This window comes from Rutidosis leptorrhynchoides, chromosome 10, assembly GCF_046630445.1.
Source record: "Rutidosis leptorrhynchoides isolate AG116_Rl617_1_P2 chromosome 10, CSIRO_AGI_Rlap_v1, whole genome shotgun sequence".
NCBI classification, from domain to species: Eukaryota; Viridiplantae; Streptophyta; class Magnoliopsida; order Asterales; family Asteraceae; genus Rutidosis; species Rutidosis leptorrhynchoides.
Genome location: NC_092342.1, coordinates 46099215 through 46124309, shown reverse-complemented (window position 1 = coordinate 46124309; position 25095 = coordinate 46099215).

The following is a 25095-nucleotide window of genomic DNA, read 5'->3' as shown; positions in this document are numbered from 1 at the left end:
CTCTAGGGTTTTTCATTCTGTTCAGACGTTGTATGATTTCGATAAGCAAGAGGCATTAGAGGATTCTGTCAAAGAGCTTAGGGATGACAATGATAACCTCTATGCTAGGGTAGAGCTCATTAGACAGTGGATGGAGCGATATGCGGGTAATGTTAATAGGATGGAGCGTACCATGATTGATTTTGATTAAAGGTTGGGTGCTATGGAGGCGATGCGTTCGGCGGACTTGCAAATGTTCGCTCAAGATCACCAGTGGAGATCTTAGATTGCGTAGGGAGATTGTGGTGATCCCTACTACTGTTGTATAGCATTAGTAAATTTTGACTATCTACCACTTAATCGGAGATATATAGGAATTGTAGTAGTAACTCTAATTGTACTAGCAAGATTATCTAAGTGAACTTGTAAATGGGTGGATATAACCCAAATTTTGTAATTATAAAATGCTAATGGAAAAAGCTTTTATTATTCTGAAGTTTAGTTCATTTTCTTAATTATGCCATTATGTACAATCACTACTATTTATTTTGCATATATTATTTAAGTAATTGATGGTCTCTTTTGATTATCGTGAAGGATAATGCAAACACGAAGGACTTTTACCGACGCCCAAGTTGACGAGATGATTAGGCAAAGGGTTAATGAAGCTTTAGCCGCTGCTGAGGCACGGAGAGTGTAAACTAATGCGAGTCAAGTGAAGCGACCCGTCCTAATCCATCTGGACGAATACATTACATTTGGTTACATCGCGAGGTACTTGACCTCTATATGATACATTTTACAAACATTGCATTCGTTTTTAAAAAGACAAACTTTCATTACATCGAAAGTTGACATCATGCATACTATTTCATAATATATCCAACTATAATTGACTTAATAATAATCTTGATGAACTCAACGACTCGAATGCAACGTCTTTTGAAATATGTCATGAATGACTCCAAGTAATATCTCTAAAATGAGCAAATGCACAGCGGAAGATTTCTTTCATACCTGAGAATAAACATGCTTTAAAGTGTCAACCAAAAGGTTGGTGAGTTCATTAGTTTATCATAAACAATCATTTCCATTATTTTAATAGACCACAAGATTTCATTTTTCCATAAATATACATCTCATATCAGGCATTTCGCAAACTGCATAGAGATAAAAATTCATTCATATGGTGAACACCTGGTAACCAACCTTAACAAGATGCATATAGAATATCCCCATCATTCCGGGACTCCCTTCGGACATGATAAATTCGAAGTACTAAAGCATCTGGTACTTTGGATGGGACTTGTTGGGCCCAATAGATCTATCTTTAGGATTCGCGTCAATTAGGGTGTCTGTTCCCTAATTCTTAGATTACCAGACTAAAAAGGGGCATATTCGGTTTAATAATCCAGCCATAGAATGTAGTTTTAAGTACTTGTGTCTATTTCGTCAAACATTTATAAAGCAGTGCATGAATTCTCAGTCCCAAAAATATATATAGCAAAAGCATTTTAAAAGGGAGTAAATGAAACTCACTATACTGTATTTTGTAGTAAAAATACATATGACGATATTGAACAATGCAGGGTTGGCCTTGGATTCACGAACCTATATCATTCATATATGTATTAATACATATACTTGTAATCGAATAAATCTATATATTATTATTAATGATATAATTATTTATATTAATAACTTATATTTAAAAATATTACATCTTGTTATGTTATATTGTTTATATATATATATATATATATATATATATATATATATATATATATATATATATATATATATATATATATATATATATATATATATATATAACATTTGTTTTTTTAAAAATTAGTAATTATAATAATACCAAAATGTTATTTGTAATGGTAAAAAAAATGATAATAATGATTTTACTTAATGTTAATAATAAAAGTATTGAAGTTAATAATTTTGTTAGTAATAATATTGATGATAGTTTTTACTTATAAATCTCATAATGATAATATCAGTTGTTTTTGATAACATGAATAATTTAGTAATAATGGTAGTGAGAATAATAATTTTTGATATTAGTACATAATACTTAATAATAATAATACTACTAATGATAATAATAATAATAATAACAATAACAATAACAATTATAATAACAATAATAATAATAATAATAATAATAATAATAATAATAATAATAATAATAATAATAATAATAATAATAATAATAATAATAATAATAATAATAATAATAATAATAATAATAATAATAATAATAATGGAAATGAAATAAAAATATATACCATTTAAAAAATGCTTTCCAAAAATGAATCGTCCATGACGAGGCTCGAACCTGAGACCTCTCGTTACCCGACAATACCCCTCACCACTCGTCTGTATCTGTCTTTCTGATTAAAAACACAATATTGAATCTAAAACCCATAATAGATGTTGTTTCTTCTTCTTCAATATACAAACCAGTCGACCACTTCCCTCACACAACTAGTCGATCATAGGTATTTAAAATTGGTATCAAAAATATAAATTGTTTGTTTTAAAATATATGAATGAAACAGAATTGTTTAGTTTGAGATGAAAGAATATTTTCAAAGTTGCTGTAAAAAAATAAAAAATAAACCTGTTTTTGAGCTTGAATTGCAAATTCGTTTTCTACTTGTTTTTAGACCCTAATTCCTTCATGAAAGATGTTGTAAATGGCCACCATAACACTCAGGATCCATTAATTTAACTAAAAACACAAACCTGACTTCGAATTTCACAATGAACAACATGTTTAACTTTTGAATTTTAAACTTTGACTTGAAAATTCAAGCTTGATAAGAGAAATTAATGGCTGAAAACTTACAGATAGTTTTAATAGCTTACTCCTAACAACTCTGCAATATTACATCTTCAAAATTGGTTCGAATTTGAATTTTGGTTAAAAAGTGAATGTACAGAAGTTTCAAGTTTCTTTATTTATTTTTCTGTTAAATCTCACAATTAACAGAAGTTAAAAAGGTTGCAATTGATACAGAGGGTGTAAAGTTGTTTGAATTTCACCATGTCTTGGAGCCATTCATTTGATTTAAAGCAGATGATGGTCGACACAAGGAATATATTAACGTTTATTGAATATATATATATATTAACGTTTATTGAATATTTAATATTTATACCTTACAATATAATAATAATTATTTATAGAAAACACATATAAATTCATAATAACAACATATATATATTTATATATATATATACATATATATATATACATATATATATATATATATATATATATATATATATATATATATATATATATATATATATATATATATATATATATATATATATATATATATATATATATATATATATATATTCATATAATAGTAATTTAATTATTTTATTTATTATTTTACATTCTTAATTCCAATTGATTAAATGTACATTATTAATTCAAAATATTATATATTCTTATATTTATATTTATATAATATACACGTAATTATTTACAAATAATTGTTCATGAATCGTCGGGAATGGTCAAAAGGGCAAATACATCCATGTAAACTGTTCCAAAGTTATCGAGACTCAACATTACATACTTTGCTTATCGTGTTGTAAACATATAAAGATTAAGTTTAAATTTAGTCGGAAATTTTCGGGTCGTCACATCAAGCTGGATGATCTGGTGGAAATAATGCTCCACAAAGATGTACCTACAAAGAGTTCATCAATTGCAAACCTCAAACTTTCACTGGTGTGGAAGGAACGGTTGGTTTGATGAGGTGGTTTGAGAAGCTCTAGTCCATTTTCAGGATCAGCAACTGTGCTGATGTAGATAGAGTAAAGTTTGCCATCTGTACTCTGCAAGACAATGCTCTTACATGGTGGAATTCTTTTACTCAGTCTGCAGGCATGGATAAAGCTTACACAACACCATGGGAAGAATTCAAGCGAATGATGATCAATGAATATTGTCCAAGAAAAGAGATTCAGAAACTTGAGATTGAGTTGTGGAATTTGGAGATTCAAGGAACTGACATCACTGGATACACGAAGCGATTCCTAGAACTTACTTTGATGTGTCCTGAGTTTGTTACGACTGAAGAAAAGAAAATCGAGAGGTATGTGTGGGGATTCTCGGAAGACATCCAAGGTGATGTATGTAGTGACCCGAACTTTTCCATGTTTATATATATTAATTGAGATTGATATTTACATGATTAAATGTTTCCAACATGTTAAGCAATCAAACTTGTTAAGACTTGATTAATTGAAATATGTTTCATATAGACAATTGACCACCCAAGTTGACCGGTGATTCACGAACGTTAAAACTTGTAAAAACTATATGATGACATATATATGGATATATATATATAGTTAACATGATACTATGATAAGTAAACATATCATTAAGTATATTAACAATGAACTACATATGTAAAAACAAGACTACTAACTTAATGATTTTTAAACGAGACATATATGTAACGATTATCGTTGTAAAGACATTTAATGTATATATATATCATATTAAGAGATATTCATACATGGTAATATCATGATAATATAATAATTTAAAATCTCATTTGATATTATAAACATTGGGTTAACAACATTTAACAAGATCGTTAACCTAAAGGTTTCAAAACAACACTTGCATGTAACGACTAACGATGACTTAACGACTCAGTTAAAATGTATATACATGTAGTGTTTTAATATGTATTTATACACTTTTGAAAGACTTCAATACACTTATCAAAATACTTCTACTTAACAAAAATGCTTACAATTACATCCTCGTTCAGTTTCATCAACAATTCTACTCGTATGCACCCGTATTCGTACTCGTACAATACACAGCTTTTAGATGTATGTACTATTGGTATATACACTCCAATGATCAGCTATTAGCAGCCCATGTGAGTCACCTAACACATGTGGGAACCATCATTTGGCAACTAGCATGAAATATCTCATAAAATTACAAAAATATGAGTAATCATTCATGACTTATTTACATGAAAAAAAAATTACATATCCTTTATATCTAATCCATACACCAACGACCAAAAACATCTACAAGCACTTTCATTCTTCAATTTTCTTCATCTAATTGATCTCTCTCAAGTTCTATCTTCAAGTTCTAAGTGTTCTTCATATATTCTACAAGTTCTAGTTACATAAAATCAAGAATACTTTCAAGTTTGCTAGCTCACTTCCAATCTTGTAAGGTGATCATCCAACCTCAAGAAATCTTTGTTTCTTACAGTAGGTTATCATTCTAATACAAGGTAATAATCATATTCAAACTTTGGTTCAATTTCTATAACTATAACAATCTTATTTCAAGTGATGATCTTACTTGAACTTGTTTTCGTGTCATGATTCTGCTTCAAGAACTTCGAGCCATCCAAGGATCCGTTGAAGCTAGATCCATTTTTCACTTTTCCAGTAGGTTTATCCAAGGAAATTAAGGTAGTAATGATGTTCATAACATCATTCGATTCATACATATAAAGCTATCTTATTCGAAGGTTTAAACTTGTAATCACTAGAACATAGTTTAGTTAATTCTAAACTTGTTCGCAAACAAAAGTTAATCCTTCTAACTTGACTTTTAAAATCAACTAAACACATGTTCTATATCTATATGATATGCTAACTTAATGATTTAAAACCTGGAAACACGAAAAACACCGTAAAACCGGATTTACGCCGTCGTAGTAACACCGTGGGCTGTTTTGGGTTAGTTAATTAAAAACTATGATAAACTTTGATTTAAAAGTTGTTATTCTGAGAAAATGATTTTTATTATGAACATGAAACTATATCCAAAAATTATGGTTAAACTCAAAGTGGAAGTATGTTTTCTAAAATGGTCATCTAGACGTCGTTCTTTCGACTGAAATGACTACCTTTACAAAAATGACTTGTAACTTATTTTTCCGATTATAAACCTATACTTTTTCTGTTTAGATTCATAAAATAGAGTTCAATATGAAACCATAGCAATTTGATTCACTCAAAACGGATTTAAAATGAAGAAGTTATGGGTAAAACAAGATTGGATAATTTTTCTCAACTTGTATTGTATATTATGTAATCTTGAGATATCATAGACACGTATACAATGTTTCGACCTATCATGTCGACACATCTATATATATTTCGGAACAACCATAGACACTCTATATGTGAATGTTGGAGTTAGCTATACAGGGTTAAGGTTGATTCCAAAATATATATAGTTTGAGTTGTGATCAATACTGAGATACGTATACACTGGGTTGTGGATTGATTCAAGATAATATTTATCGATTTATTTCTGTACATCTAACTGTGGACAACTAGTTGTAGGTTACTAACGAGGACAGCTGACTTAATAAACTTAAAACATCAAAATATATTAAAAGTGTTGTAAATATATTTTGAACATACTTTGATATATATGTATATATTGTTATAGGTTCGTGAATCAACCAGTGGCCAAGTCTTACTTCCCGACGAAGTAAAAATCTGTGAAAGCGAGTTATAGTCCCACTTTTAAAATCTAAAATTTTTGGGATGAGAATACATGCAGGTTTTATAAATGATTTACAAAATAGACACAAGTACGTGAAACTACATTCTATGGTTGAATTATCGAAATCGAATATGCCCCTTTTTATTAAGTCTGGTAATCTAAGAATTAGGGAACAGACACCCTAATTGACGCGAATCCTAAAGATAGATCTATTGGGCCTAACAAACCCCATCCAAAGTACCGGATGCTTTAGTACTTCGAAATTTATATCATATCCGAAGGGTGTCCCGGAATGATGGGGATATTCTTATATAAGCATCTTGTTAATGTCGGTTACCAGGTGTTCACCATATGAATGATTTTTATCTCTATGTATGGGATGTGTATTGAAATATGAAATCTTGTGGTCTATTATTATGATTTGATATATATAGGTTAAACCTATAACTCACCAACATTTTTGTTGACGTTTTAAGCATGTTTATTCTCAGGTGATTATTAAGAGCTTCCGCTGTCGCATACTTAAATAAGGACGAGATTTGGAGTCCATGCTTGTATGATATTGTGTAAAAACTGCATTCAAGAAACTTATTTTGTTGTAACATATTTGTATTGTAAACCATTATGTAATGGTCGTGTGTAAACAGGATATTTTAGATTATCATTATTTGATAATCTACGTAAAGCTTTTTAAACCTTTATTGATGAAATAAAGGTTATGGTTTGTTTTAAAATGAATGCAGTCTTTGAAAAACTTCTCATATAGAGGTCAAAACCTCGTAACGAAATCAATTAATATGGAACGTTTTTAATCAATAAGAACGGGACATTTCAGTTGGTATCCGAGCGTTGGTCTTAGAGAACCAGAATTTTGCATTAGTGTGTCTTATCGAGTTTGTTAGGATGCATTAGTGAGTCTGGACTTCGACCGTGTTTACTTGAAAAATGATTGCTTAACAAATTTTATTGGAAACTATATATTTTTAACATGTGAATATTATGTGATATATTAATCTCTTAACGCGTTTGATATTATGTGATAGATGTCTACCTCTAGAACAAGTCCCATTGACTCACCTAATAATAATGAAGAGTCAAATGTAAATTGGAATGATTCGTGGACTGATTCACAAGTTCCCGAAGAGGAACCGGAAGAAGAGTCGGAACCGGAAGAAGAATCGGAACTGGAAAAAGAATCGGAACCGGATGAAGAAATAGAACCGGTGGGAGAAATAATAAAACGGTTAAGTAAAAGAAAATCCTCAACCAACCGACCAAGGTTAATTATGGTCAATGGTGTTTCCGCCAAGGAAGCAAAATATTGGGAGGATTACCAATTCTCCGATGAATCGGATTCCGACGAGAATTCCGATGATGTTATAGAAATTACCCCAACTGAATTTAAAAAGGCAAAAGAAAATAATAAGGGAAAGGGCATAAAAATAGAGAAATCTAATTCCAACCCCGATGAACTTTATATGTATCGTCAACCCCCGAAGTCCTTAAGTTGTAACAATGACCCTGGAACCTCTAAACCACCAGGTTTTTCTAAACCAATGTGGAAAACGACGGCTCGTATTAGGGGAACATCATATATCCCTAGAAACTTGGCAAAACGAACCAAAATCGAAGAAGAAGAAACAAGTGAGTCGGAATAAGATAGTTGTATTCGTGTGGTGTAATATATGTAATATAGTGTGCTTATGCTTTATGATATATGTAAAAATTGCTTGTATTAATAAGTATTTTTTTTTATGAATCTAACTCTTGTCTATTTTACAGTATAAAACACAAAATGGATAGACAACCCAATATTTTAAGAGACCTACCCGGAGACATGATTGATGAAATCTTGTCTAGAGTCGGTCAGAATTCTTCGGCACAACTATTTAAGGCGAGATCAGTTTGTAAGACATTCGAAGAACGTTCCAAGAATGCCTTGGTTTATAAAAGGCTTTTGTTGGAAAGATGGGGGATATCACATTGGGAAATCCATAAGTTACGATGTGTTTACTTTGACGCATATATTGCGGGGAACCCAAATGCTATTTTACGCAATGGGTTAAGAAATTATTTTGACTCAATATATCCGAATATTGGACTTCGTGATTTAGAAAAAGCGGCTAACATGCAACATAAAGAAGCATGTTATGCTTACGGATTAGTAATGTTCGCTTCTCACCAAAGTGAGAACAAGAACATCGGGCTACAACTATTAAACAAAACGTTCCCACAAGTGACGGAGTCGGTAATTGGGGTAAGAAATGAGGTTTTTAGATTGTTACGGGACTGTTGGACATTACGTAACCCTCGTCCCTTTGACGACGTTACAACACGATGTCTTATCAACGGCCATAACGGTTATGTTCCACAAGACCAAGGATGGGAAGTAATCCTAGTAAAACCAGAATGCATGACTTGTTTCTGGACGTATGAATTACGTGTCTTTATTGCCTTTGCTGAACGACTTGTGTACTAGCTAGAACTATCTTCACAACCATCTTGTATCAAATTTATTGTGTGCTATATTTCATGCTATATGTAAAATAAGCGGTATTGTAAGTTTGTAAAATATTGTGTAAAAGTTTGAACGCGAAATATTATTATAATCAGTTTTTCATATAGAATTGTAGTAGTTGAATTGTATATTAGCTACTAAGTATGAACTTAACGGGTAGGTACTACCCGAATTTAAACTTATAAAACGCTAAAATGAAGAAAAAGCTTTTATAAATGAGTTCATATTATGCTACGAAATACTATTAACTACTCTTAATATTCTGTATGATTAACTTGTTCCATTTGACTATTTTGAAGGAAATGGCACCGACTACTCGACACACCGCGAATATGAAGGAAGAGGAATTCCGTACTTTTCTAGCTTCAAACATAGCCGCAGTACAGGCTGCGCTACATACCAACAATAACCTTGGATCTAGCAGTACAGGAAATCGTGTAGGATGCACCTACAAAGAATTCACTGCCTGCAAACCTTTGGAATTTGATGGAACTGAAGGACCGATCGGATTGAAACGGTGGACCGAGAAGGTCGAATCGGTGTTTGCCATAAGTAAGTGTACTAAAGAGGACAAAGTGAAGTACGCTACGCATACCTTCACAGGTTCTGCGTTAACATGGTGGAATACCTATCTAGAGCAAGTGGGACAAGACGATGCGTACGCACTACCGTGGTCAGCATTCAAGCACTTGATGAACGAGAAATACCGTCCCAGAACCGAGGTCAATAAGCTCAAGACAGAACTTAGAGGGTTACGAACCCAAGGATTTGATATTACCACGTACGAAAGACGATTCACAGAATTGTGCCTATTGTGTCCGGGAGCATTCGAAGATGAGGAAGAGAAGATCGACGCGTTTGTGAAAGGATTACCGGAAAGAATCCAAGAAGATATAAGTTCACACGAGCCCGCCTCCATACAACAGGAATGTAGAATGGCTTACAAACTAGTGAACCAGATTGAAGAAAGAATTAAAGAACAGACTGCTGAAGAGACCAATGTGAAGCAAGTCAAAAGAAAGTGGGAGGAAAACGGAGATAAGAATCACCAATACAACAACAACAGCAATTACAACAATAATCGCAGCAATTATCCCAACAATCGCAACATCAATCGCAACTACAACAAACAGCCCAACAACAACAACAACAACAACAACAACAACAACAACAACAACAACAACAACATCAACTACAACAATCATCCCAACAACAAGAATAACCACAACAACAACAACAATCAGAAGCAGCTATGCCAAAGGTGTGAAAAGTATCACTCGGGGTTCTGCACCAAATTTTGCAACAAGTGTAAAAGAAATGGTCATAGCGCGGCGAAGTGTGAGGTCTACGGACCAGGGGTTAATAGAACGAAAGGAACAAATGGTGTCGGAACGAGTAATGGCGGAGCAAGTAGTGTCGGAGCAAGTTATGCCAATGTAGTTTGTTATAAATGTGGAAAACCGGGCCACATTATTAGAAATTGCCCGAACCAGGAGAACACGAATGGACAAGGCCGCGGAAGAGTTTTCAATATTAATGCGGCAGAGGCACAGGAAGACCCGGAGCTTGTTACGGGTACGTTTCTTATTGACAATAAATCTGCTTATATTTTATTTGATTCGGGTGCGGATAGAAGCTATATGAGTAGAGATTTTTGTGCTAAATTAAGTTGTCCATTGACGCCTTTGGATAGTAAATTTTTACTCGAATTAGCAAATGGTAAATTAATTTCAGCAGATAATATATGTCAGAATCGAGAAATTAAACTGGTTAGCGAAACATTTAAGATTGATTTGATACCAGTAGAGTTAGGGAGTTTTGATGTGATAATCGGTATGGACTAGTTGAAAGAAGTGAAAGCAGAGATTGTTTGTTACAAAAATGCAATTCACATTATACGAGAAAAAGGAAAACCCTTAATGGTGTACGGAGAAAAGGGCAACACGAAGCTACATCTTATTAGTAATTTGAAGGCACAAAAACTAATAAGAAAAGGTTGCTATGCTATTCTAGCACACGTCGAGAAAGTACAAACTGAAGAAAAGAGCATCAATGATGTTCCCATTGCAAAAGAATTTCCCGATGTATTTCCGAAAGAATTACCGGAATTACCCCCACATCGATCCGTTGAATTTCAAATAGATCTTGTACCAGGAGCTGCACCAATAGCTCGTGCTCCTTACAGACTCGCACCCAGCGAGATGAAAGAACTGCAAAGCTAATTACAAGAACTTTTAGAGCGTGGTTTTATTCGACCAAGCACGTCACCGTGGGGAGCTCCTGTTTTGTTTGTCAAGAAGAAAGATGGTACATTCAGGTTGTGTATCGACTACCGAGAGTTGAACAAACTTACCATCAAGAACCGCTACCCACTACCGAGAATCGACGACTTATTTGATCAACTACAAGGCTCGTCTGTTTATTCAAAGATTTACTTACATTCCGGGTATCATCAAATGCGGGTGAAAGAAGATGATATTCCAAAGACTGCTTTCAGAACACGTTACAGTCATTACGAGTTTATGGTCATGCCGTTTGGTTTAACTAATGCACCAGCTGTGTTCATGGACCTTATGAACCGAGTGTGTGGACCATACCTTGACAAGTTTGTCATTGTTTTCATTGATGACATACTTATTTACTCAAAGAATGACCAAGAACACGGTGAACATTTGAGAAAGGTGTTAGAAGTATTGAGGAAGGAAGAATTGTACACTAAGTTTTCAAAGTGTACATTTTGGTTGGAAGAAGTTCAATTCCTCGGTCACATAGTGAACAAAGAAGGTATTAAGGTGGATCTGGCAAAGATAGAAACTGTTGAAAAGTGGGAAACCCCGAAAACTCCGAAACACATACGCCAGTTTTTAGGACTTGCTGGTTACTACAGAAGGTTCATCCAAGACTTTTCCAGAATAGCAAAACCCTTGACTGCATTAACGCATAAAGGGAAGAAATTTGAATGGAATGATGAACAAGAGAAAGCGTTTCAGTTATTGAAGAAAAGGCTAACTACGGCACCTATATTGTCATTGCCTGAAGGGAATGATGATTTTGTGATTTATTGTGACGCATCAAAGCAAGGTCTCGGTTGTGTATTAATGCAACGAACGAAGGTGATTGCTTATGCGTCTAGACAATTGAAGATTCACGAGCAAAATTATACGACGCATGATTTGGAATTAGGCGCGGTTGTTTTTGCATTAAAGACTTGGAGGCACTACTTATATGGGGTCAAAAGTATTATATATACCGACCACAAAAGTCTTCAACACATATTTAATCAGAAACAACTGAATATGAGGCAGCGTAGGTGGATTGAATTATTGAATGATTACGACTTTGAGATTCGTTACCACCCGGGGAAGGAAAATGTGGTAGCCGATGCCTTGAGCAGGAAGGACAGAGAACCCATTCGAGTAAAATCTATGAATATAATGATTCATAATAACCTTACTACTCAAATAAAGGAGGCGCAACAAGGAGTTTTAAAAAAGGGAAATTTAAAGGATGAAATACCCAAAGGATCGGAGAAGCATCTTAATATTCGAGAAGACGGAACCCGGTATAGGGCTGAAAGGATTTGGGTACCAAAATTTGGAGATATGAGAGAAATGGTATTTAGAGAAGCTCATAAAACTAGATACTCAATACATCCTGGAACGGGGAAGATGTACAAGGATCTCAAGAAACATTTTTGGTGGCCGGGTATGAAAGCCGATGTTGCTAAATACGTAGGAGAATGTTTGACGTGTTCTAAGGTCAAAGCTGAGCATCAGAAACCATCAGGTCTACTTCAACAACCTGAAATCCCGGAATGGAAATGGGAAAACATTACCATGGATTTCATCACTAAATTGCCAAGGACTGCAAGTGGTTTTGATACTATTAAGGTAATAGTTGATCGTCTCACCAAATCAGCACACTTCCTGCCAATAAGAGAAGATGATAAGATGGAGAAGTTAGCACGACTGTATTTGAAGGAAGTCGTCTCCAGACATGGAATACCAATCTCTATTATCTCTGATAGGGATGGTAGATTTATTTCAAGATTTTGGCAGACATTACAGCAAGCATTAGGAACTCGTCTAGACATGAGTACTGCCTATCATCCACAAACTGATGGGCAGAGCGAAAGGACAATACAAACGCTTGAAGACATGCTACGAGCATGTGTTATTGATTTCGGAAACAGTTGGGATCGACATCTACCGTTAGCAGAATTTTCCTACAACAACAGCTACCATTCAAGCATTGAGATGGCGCTGTTTGAAGCACTTTATGGTAGAAAGTGCAGGTCTCCGATTTGTTGGAGTGAAGTGGGGGATAGACAGATTACGGGTCCAGAGATTATACAAGAAACTACCGAGAAGATCATCCAAATTCAACAACGGTTGAAAACCGCCCAAAGTCGACAAAAGAGCTACGCTGACATTAAAAGAAAACATATAGAATTTGAAATTGGAGAGATGGTCATGCTTAAAGTTGCACCTTGGAAAGGCGTTGTTCGATTTGGTAAACGAGGAAAATTAAATCCAAGGTATATTAGACCATTCAAGATTATTGATCGTGTCGGACCAGTAGCTTACCGACTTGAGTTACCTCAACAACTCGCGGATGTACATAACACTTTCCACGTCTCGAATTTGAAGAAATGTTTTGATAAAGAAGATCTCACTATTCCGTTAGATAAAATCCAAATCAACGAAAAACTTCAATTCATCGAAGAACCCGTCGAAATAATGGATCGTGAGGTTAAAAGACTTAAGCAAAACAAGAAACCAATTGTTAAGGTTCGATGGAATGCTCGTAGAGGACCCGAGTTCACCTGGGAGCGTGAAGATCAGATGAAGAAGAAATACCCGAATCTATTTCCAGAAGATTCGTCAACACCTTCAACAGCTTAAAATTTCGGGACGAAATTTATTTAACGGGTAGGTACTGTAGTGACCCGAACTTTTCCATGTTTATATATATTAATTGAGATTGATATTTACATGATTAAATGTTTCCAACATGTTAAGCAATCAAACTTGTTAAGACTTGATTAATTGAAATATGTTTCATATAGACAATTGACCACCCAAGTTGACCGGTGATTCACGAACGTTAAAACTTGTAAAAACTATATGATGACATATATATGGATATATATATAGTTAACATGATACTATGATAAGTAAACATATCATTAAGTATATTAACAATGAACTACATATGTAAAAACAAAACTACTAACTTAATGATTTTTAAACGAGACATATATGTAACGATTATCGTTGTAAAGACATTTAATGTATATATATCATATTAAGAGATATTCATACATGATAATATCATGATAATATCATGATAATATAATAATTTAAAATCTCATTTGATATTATAAACATTGGGTTAACAACATTTAACAAGATCGTTAACCTAAAGGTTTCAAAACAACACTTGCATGTAACGACTAACGATGACTTAACGACTCAGTTAAAATGTATATACATGTAGTGTTTTAATATGTATTTATACACTTTTGAAAGACTTCAATACACTTATCAAAATACTTCTACTTAACAAAAATGCTTACAATTACATCCTCGTTCAGTTTCATCAACAATTCTACTCGTATGCACCCGTATTCGTACTCGTACAATACACAGCTTTTAGATGTATGTACTATTGGTATATACACTCCAATGATCAGCTCTTAGCAGCCCATGTGAGTCACCTAACACATGTGGGAACCATCATTTGGCAACTAGCATGAAATATCTCATAAAATTACAAAAATATGAGTAATCATTCATGACTTATTTACATGAAAACAAAATTACATATCCTTTATATCTAATCCATACACCAACGACCAAAAACACCTACAAACACTTTCATTCTTCAATTTTCTTCATCTAATTGATCTCTCTCAAGTTCTATCTTCAAGTTCTAAGTGTTCTTCATATATTCTACAAGTTCTAGTTACATAAAATCAAGAATACTTTCAAGTTTGCTAGCTCACTTCCAATCTTGTAAGGTGATTATCCAACCTCAAGAAATCTTTGTTTATTACAGTAGGTTATCATTCTAATACAAGGTAATAATCATATTCAAACTTTGGTTCAATTTCTATAAATATAACAATCTTATTTCAAGTGATGATCTTACTTGAACTTGTTTTCGTGTCATGATTCTGCTTCAAGAACTTCGAGCCATCCAAGGATCCGTTAAAGCTAGATCCATTTTTCCCTTTTCCAGTAGGTTTATCCAAGGAAATTAAGGTAGTAATGATGTTCATAACATCATTCGATTCATACATATAAAGCTATCTTATTCGAAGGTTTAAACTTGTAATCACTAGAACATAGTTTAGTTAATTCTAAACTTGTTCGCAAACAAAAGTTAATCCTTCTAACTTGACTTTTAAAATCAACTAAACACATGTTCTATATCTATATGATATGCTAACTTAATGATTTAAAACCTGGAAACACGAAAAACCCCGTAAAACCGGATTTACGCCGTCGTAGTAACACCGCGGGCTGTTTTGGGTTAGTTAATTAAAAACTATGATAAACTTTGATTTAAAAGTTGTTATTCAGAGAAAATTATTTTTATTATGAACATGAAACTATATCCAAAAATTATGGTTAAACTCAAAGTGGAAGTATGTTTTCTAAAATGGTCATCTAGACGTCGTTCTTTCGACTGAAATGACTACCTTTACAAAAATGACTTGTAACTTATTTTTCTGATTATAAACCTATACTTTTTCTGTTTAGATTCATAAAATAGAGTTCAATATGAAACCATAGCAATTTGATTCACTCAAAACGGATTTAAAATGAAGAAGTTATGGGTAAAACAAGATTGGAAAATTTTTCTCATTTTAGCTACGTGAAAATTGGTAACAAATCTATTCCAACCATAACTTAATCAACTTGTATTGTATATTATGTAATTTTGAGATATCATAGACACGTATACAATGTTTCGACCTATCATGTCGACACATCTATATAAATTTCGGAACAACCATAGACACTCTATATGTGAATGTTGGAGTTAGCTATACAGGGTTGAGGTTGATTCCAAAATATATATAGTTTGAGTTGTGATCAATACTGAGATATGTATACACTGGGTCGTGGATTGATTCAAGATAATATTTATCGATTTATTTCTGTACATCTAACTGTGGACAACTAGTTGTAGGTTACTAACGAGGACAGCTGACTTAATAAACTTAAAACATCAAAATATATTAAAAGTGTTGTAAATATATTTTGAGCATACTTTGATATATATGTATATATTGTTATAGGTTCGTGAATCAACCAGTGGCCAAGTCTTACTTCCCGACGAAGTAAAAATCTGTGAAAGTGAGTTATAGTCCCACTTTTAAAATCTAAAATTTTTGGGATGAGAATACATGCAGGTTTTATAAATGATTTACAAAATAGACACAAGTACGTGAAACTACATTCTATGGTTGAATTATCGAAATCGAATATGCCCCTTTTTATTAAGTCTGGTAATCTAAGAATTAGGGAACAGACACCCTAATTGACGCGAATCCTAAAGATAGATCTATTGGGCCTAACAAACCCCATCCAAAGTACCGGATGCTTTAGTACTTCGAAATTTATATCATATCCGAAGGGTGTCCCGGAATGATGGGGATATTCTTATATAAGCATCTTGTTAATGTCGGTTACCAGGTGTTCACCATATGAATGATTTTTATCTCTATGTATGGGATGTGTATTGAAATATGAAATCTTGTGGTCTATTATTATGATTTGATATATATAGGTTAAACCTATAACTCACCAACATTTTTGTTGACGTTTTAAGCATGTTTATTCTCAGGTGATTATTAAGAGCTTCCGCTGTCGCATACTTAAATAAGGACGAGATTTGGAGTCCATGCTTGTATGATATTGTGTAAAAACTGCATTCAAGAAACTTATTTTGTTGTAACATATTTGTATTGTAAACCATTATGTAATGGTCGTGTGTAAACAGGATATTTTAGATTATCATTATTTGATAATCTACGTAAAGCTTTTTAAACCTTTATTGATGAAATAAAGGTTATGGTTTGTTTTAAAATGAATGCAGTCTTTGAAAAACGTCTCATATAGAGGTCAAAACCTCGCAACGAAATCAATTAATATGGAACGTTTTTAATCAATAAGAACGGGACATTTCAGTTGGTATCCGAGCGTTGGTCTTAGAGAACCAGAATTTTGCATTAGTGTGTCTTATCGAGTTTGTTAGGATGCATTAGTGAGTCTGGACTTCGACCGTGTTTACTTGAAAAATGATTGCTTAACAAATTTTGTTGGAAACTATATATTTTTAACATGTGAATATTATGTGATATATTAATCTCTTAACGCATTTGATATTATGTGATAGATGTCTACCTCTAGAACAAGTCCCATTGACTCACCTAATAATAATGAAGAGTCAAATGTAAATTGGAATGATTCGTGGACTGATTCACAAGTTCCCGAAGAGGAACCGGAAGAAGAGTCGGAACCGGAAGAAGAATCGGAACTGGAAAAAGAATCGGAACCGGATGAAGAAATAGAACCGGTGGGAGAAATAATAAAACGGTTAAGTAAAAGAAAATCCTCAACCAACCGACCAAGGTTAATTATGGTCAATGGTGTTTCCGCCAAGGAAGCAAAATATTGGGAGGATTACCAATTCTCAGATGAATCGGATTCCGACGAGAATTCCGATGATGTTATAGAAATTACCCCAACTGAATTTAAAAAGGCAAAAGAAAATAATAAGGGAAAGGGCATAAAAATAGAGAAATCTAATTCCAACCCCGATGAACTTTATATGTATCGTCAACCCCCGAAGTCCTTAAGTTGTAACAATGACCCTGGAACCTCTAAACCACCAGGTTTTTCTAAACCAATGATACTTTGTTGACTTCTTCCTCTTTTTCCCTCACCTTGCACGCCACCACCACCATCATTCTCATCATTCACCTAGTTTTTGTTACTTGCATTTTCTCTCTAGACCTTCATCCACATTCATCCATCTTCATCACCATCTTCGTACACCTTCAAGTCATCATCTTCATCTTTCATCTTCATAAAGGTATAAAAATTTAACAAATTTCTTCATCTTTTACAAGCCCTCTAACAAGATCAAACTTGGTGAGAATACTTGAACTAGTGTTTTAGACACAAGGATGTTCATGTGCCAAAGCCATGATCTTGTCAAGTTGTGGCTGTATTTTTATACTTACATAAATGTTATATATTACTAGTAAAAGTTATTTTGAAGATTTAAACACTAAAACACAAGAAAAACTAACTAAAACACTTAGAAACTTAATAACCTTGAATCTGTCTAAAACAGCTTTTGTAAGTTCATCACTCAAAAACCAACTTAGACTTTAGATCTGGGCTTTATAAATTTAATCAATGTTCATATATATGTTGTAAGCTCTCTGTAAAGTTTTCGTGAATTTTCCCAAAGAAAAAGGTATTTTTGATTTTTATTTTCTCACTATGTGTCAGTCTTTGGACTGATCTGACCAAGGTCCAAACATTAGGGTATAAATCAAAAACTAAAAAGGTTCTGGAGAAATAATCTTTTGGTCTTTAAAGAAGACACATAGAGGAGTAAATCCCAATTTGAACCACTCAAAAACATGTAATATTCATGGAGAAATGACCTTTTCTTGTTGACCTATGAAATTTGTTGTTGTCTGAATTAGGACTAGAAAACCACTTGTAAAAACTAAGGAAATGTAGACCAGGATTCAAATCCTTTTATTCATATGTTATTTTATGTCTCCTAAACGCTCTGTAAAGAGCTCAAGTCCAACAAAAGTGTTTTACTAATTTTAAGGTTGCATGGGAACTAATAGTGTAAATCTGAACAGTTTTGCACACATGTAAAGATATGTAATTTCGACCAACTTTTATTTTGAGTCTCAAACAGAGCCTTACTTATTTGAAAATAGGACTCAAAGACTTTACAGGGATGGTAATATCATCCTAAATGGATGTGTATTTTTGAAGAAACACTAGGATCAAAATGATGGTCCAAAACAGTAAAATCAGAAAACACTAAGTTAGGAAACTAAGAACTAAACGAAACCGAAAACCGAAATGAACATGTAAAACTTACTAACTCATATAATAAACTTCACTAAATACTATATTTATCATAGTATGACCTCTGACCTAAATCATTTATCTAGGTTCTTGATCTCGGAGTCGTTGAAACACTTAACCGCACTTACTACATTAGCCGTTACGCATCATTGTGAGTATCATAGTCCCATTTTTACTTGCTTTTAGCAAACTTACTATTTTGGGATGAGAAACATGCTTCTTTTATGTTTTACCCATTATGGACATAAGTGCTTAAAACTATATTCTATTGTGTTGAGTTTATGACTTAGCTTAAACCCCGATTTTGATATCGTTAATTACTTGTTTGTGGTAAACGCGAATACTGTAGATAGATATATTTGAGGGTGACTCCTCACATCCGGCATAGTCTTCAGGCTAGCAGATGCATAACCTTCGATTTTGTAGCTCTAGCTAAGTGAGACTACATGATTTCGGGTTCTTGATTGTTAAGTTCGATATCGGGATCTCATGTTTACTTAGAATATATTTACAACTGTTTATAGTTAAAAATCTTATGGTCCATACATTTATATACATTAAACCTATGATCTCACCAACATTATTGTTGACGTTTTTAAGCATGTTTTTTCTCAGGTCCTTAAGCAGGAGTCCGCATACTTTCAGGTTGGCTTTTGGGATGTCGTCAGGACGTCGGGACATCGTTTTAAAAATAAATCATCATGCACTATGTTTAAGAGTTGTACTTTGTCATGATTTGGTTGTAATTGTTGTATTTTTCTTTTAAGTCTCGACATGTAACTTGAAAATTGTACTTGTATGTCGTAATAAAAACGTTTTCGCTGTCGTCATTAGAAATCGTTAACTATAACTGGGATACCTATCACGTCACATTTCGAGATCGAAATGGGGTCGTGGAACATACCATACTTAATTTGTTATACAGTTGCAAACAAAATGTATGTATAACGATAACTATATTTGTAATAGTAAATGTGTATGTATATATCTATATTTATATATTTATATATGTATTTCAGGTGTTAATGGATATATCCATTGGTGAAATTTTTCATCCATATCCATATCCATTTAAGTTCATCCATATCCGTATCCATATCCATTTAAGTTCATCCATATCCATCAAAATCGGGTGGATTGGGTGGATATCCACTGGATCGGATGACCATTGCCATCCCTAGTAGCTTCACTGTAGCTAAATTTATGTTACACACATTTTCAGGGTTTGTTATTTAGGTATACTTCAGGCTGATTTTCTGTTTATTATGTCGATGCTTTAGGTATAACGTGTTTTTATATCTGTTTCTAATCTTTAATACTTGTCTATTTCATTTCGCTTGCATGGTTATTGATAGAAAAGACCTTTTTCTCCGTTGATCCCTCTGTTAAACCCCATACTGCTAACAGCTCCCTCAAGTTTTTTTTGCCTTTAGAATCCTTTGTTTATCAAAATTTTGCAATCAGCATGCCTCCGTCAACCTGTCATCCAAATCGTCTATTAAATAAACAAAATCACCAGTGGGTATCATTAATAAATCAACCAAAAGCGGTATCATCACCAGCGGTGTTAGCAAAAACCCATTTGGGGGTTTAAAAAAAAGTCATCACAAACCCACAAATGGAATGAATTTAGCGGATTCGTCATCTTCATCGTCACCGCCGATTAGCATTTACCAACGATTTAACGCCTTTTATACGATAGAATTTTTTTTTTTTTTAAAAGTTAAGTGCTTGCCCAGACCAAGGCTTATGCTGCGGCGCGGCTTCTTTTGTCGCGGCGCTACACACAATGGAAATTTGACCCATGTTTAGCTGCCTTTCTGTTACCAAATCAAGCTTTATGCCGCGGCGCGACACCAATTGTCGTGGCGCGACATAACACTCGGGCTGGTACTAACCTGCAACTTAAAACTAAATCCACATTTTACCAATTCCTTAACTCAAAACACAACAAGTCATCATAAAGCATATTTAAACTTGATGAAACCAGTTTCTAACATCATTCAACGCTACAAACATCCTTTAGATCAAGAAAACGCGTTTACACTTTTCAAACACATCATTTGGTCCCAAAACATAACGAAAACATAAATGACAAGTACAAAAGACTCGGCGTCGATAAGCGGTACCAATAGAGCTTGATTCAAAAAGAGACTTGCATTACCACTTACTCTAATGCCAATGCTCCGCTACTCTTCAAACGGGTTCTTTACCTTCTCGATGACCTTTTATTCCTAAAAACATAAACAACACGGGGGTAAGCTTTTACACTTAGTGAGTTATAGGCGAATAATATAGCATAGAACATTGGGCTTAACAATCACATTACTTGTCTTTCAACCTAACGGTTGCTTACTTACTTTCGGATCCGACTCTTACTTACCATAGACATAACTCACTAGGCCGACCCTAGTAATCATGTCTAAGCTAACCATAGGCATACTCTTATGCCTAAGCTACTTAAATCACATTTCATTAATACATATGCACATAGACACCCAAAGTGTCTAAGCTAAACCATCCATAGACAAGATTACTAGCAATGTAATAATCTTGCCTAAGCTAAACATCAACCATAAATGAAATCATTAGGTGAACCTAATAATTCCATCTAAGCTACTTAACTAGTGCACTTAGTCGTTGCTCTCTTGCACGGATGCAATCCGAGAACACTAAGTCACTCTTGACCCGCCCATTTTACCCCCTATAAACTCACCTTGATTAAACGAATTTCCTTGATCACTTGAGGCTCCTTTACCTTGATTTGCACCTATACATGAGCTAATCTCATCAATAGCATAACTCAGTCAAATTACAATATTCATAAACTTTCACACCTTCATACACTTATACATTGACTTAACCCCCTATTTGCTACCATATACACATAAACACTTACATACATAGCATTTTAACTTACCTTTTTCAATATAACGTTATTATCAAGCCAACATCATTTCCTTAATCATACAAATGTCTAGTTCATCTCTTTATAAACATAACATGCAATTCCTTCAAATTTTCTATTAAACATCAAATGTACATAAATCCATTTCCATTACTAGCAACCCTAAATCATCAATTATCCAAATTCCATGACTTACAACAATAACAACAATTCATACATGAACTTTCTTCTTCATAATTATCAACTAGAACACATAAACATTTCATTGAGGCATTTCATCAAACACCTAGTGTGCATGACTTGATTCTAAGCCAAAACATCACCAAATTCACCATATTCATATCCTTTACTCAAAATGCAAGTTCATATTTGAACTTACTCCCAAAATTACTAACAAATTCGTTTAGAATCATTCAAGTGTGCACAATTTCAACAAACAACATCATTTAAGCATAAGATTCATCACAATCATCCAATAATAGCAATACTTAGACATAAACATTCATACCTTGCCTTTAAGAGTTCAAGAACCATAATTGTGCACAAGGAAGAGAAATTGAAGAATTAAGACTTGCTAGGATGCCTAGAGTGCCTTAGATTTCACTAATTTATGATTGTCATGAACACAAATTCATCAATTGATGAATCCTGCTTCTTCTTCCTCTATGTGTCGACACACACACATAAAAACACACTCTCTGCAAATTTTTGTAAATAAAATGATTTTCCAGCATTTTCACTTCTTTTATTAAAACAACTTTGCCTTATTTGCACTTTTGACCCTCCCCATCAAAACTCTATTATGGGAGGTCCTTAATTCTAGCTTTGCACCTTTAGTCCCTTCAAACTTAACTAACAAACTTAACTCTTGTCCATTTATTTATACAAAATCATTCCATTCATGTATATATATAATAATAAAATTACATAAAATAATACCTTAAATAATTGGGATGTTACAACTCTCCCCCTCTTGGATTATTCGCGTCCTCGCGAACCATTCTTAATGCAACGATGGATAATACTTCATAAGCCATTCTTCGGGTTCCCATGTACATTCGGAACCCTTTCTAAATTGCCATAACACTTTCAATAACATAACCGACTTATTTCTCAATTGCTTAATCTTTTGATCCAAAATCCTTATTGGCTTTTCCGCATATCTTAACTTATCATCAACCTTAATCTCGTTCAAAGGAACATAAGTCGATTCATCTGCCAAACACTTTCTTAATTGTGACACGTGAAACGTGTCATGTATATTACTCAATTCATCAGGCAAGGCCAAACGATAGGCTACCTTCCCAACTTTCGCCACTATCTCAAATGGTCCCACAAACCTTGGACCCAATTTTCCCCTTTTTCAAAAACGAATAATACCCTTCCATGGGAAAACCTTTAGCATTACCCTATCACCCACTTGAAATTCTATTGGCTTCCTCCTTTTATCTACATAGGACTTTTGTCGATCTTGTGCCGCCTTCATTCTTTCACGAATTTGATCTATCATTTCGGTTGTTTGTTGTACTATTTCCGTGCCTCCTAATTCCCTTTGACCCACTTCACCCCAACATATTGGGGTTCTACATCTCCTTCCATACAACATCTCATAAGGCGCCATTCCGATTGTAGAATGATAACCATTATTATACGAAAATTCAACTAAAGGTATGTGAGCATCCCAACTACCACCAAAATCAATGACGCACACCCTTAACATATCTTCAAGAGTTTGTATAGTTCGCTCACTTTGACCATCCGTTTGTGGGTGAAACGCGGTACTCACATGCAACTTAGTGCCCATCTCTTCTTGAAATTTTCTCCAATATCGTGAGGTGAATCGAGTGTCACGGTCCGAAACAATGGAAACTGGTACTCCATGCCTTGCAACAACCTCCTTCATATATAACTTAGACATTTCTTCCGATGATGAAGCTTCTCGTATTGATAAAAATAGCGCGCTCTTGGTCAATCTATCAACAATAACCCAAATTGCGTCGTGTTGTCGAGGGGTCTTAGGCAACTTAGTCACTAAATCCATTATAATGTGTTCCCATTTCCAAACTGGTACTTCTAAGGGTTGCAACTTACCGTAAGGCATTTGATGATCGGCTTTCACTTGAAGACAAGTAAGACACTTATGCACATACTTAACTATATCCCTTTTCATTCCCGGCCACCAATAGTCTTTCCTTAGATCTCTATACATCTTCGTAGCACCGGGGTGAATCGAATACTTAGATTTGTGAGCTAAGTCAAGGAGCTCACTTCTAACACCACTTTGTAAAGGTACCCAAATTCTCCCATATCTAAGCCTTAGACCACGAGAATCTACCACAAAATCACCAACTTGCCCCTTGATCCTTTCTTTTCTCACGTTTTCGGGTGATAATGCTTCACCTTGTGCAACTCGGATACTATCAAATATTTGAGGTGATATTACCATAGCCAAACTCGTTATCTTAATCGGTTGGTGACTCGACTTCCTACTAAGAGCAGCCGCAACTACGTTTGCCTTCCCGGGGTGATACAAAATTTCACAATCATAATCTTTCATCAAGTCGAGCCCTCTCCTTTGCCTATCATTCAAATCCCTTTGATCGAATAAATACTTTAGGTTCTTATGATCGGTATAAATAGAGAACTTAACACCATAAAGATAATGACGCCAAATTTTCAAAGCAAAAACCACGGCCGTTAATTCTAAATCATGCGTGGGATAACGTTTTTCATGTTCCTTCAATTGTCGGGACGCATAAGCTATGACTTTCCCATTTTGCATTAACACACACCCTAAACCTTTCTTAGAAGCATTGCAATAAACCGTCATATTCTCATTCTCTTCCGGTAAAACTAGTATAGGAGCTTGAACAAGTTTCTCCTTAAGGAGTTGAAATTGTTCTTGCTTTTCTTCCCATCTCCAAGGCACACTTTTACGAGTCAACTTTGTGAGTGGGGTGGCTATTCTAGAAAAATCTTGCCTTAACCGTCGATAATACCCCGCTAAGCCTAGAAA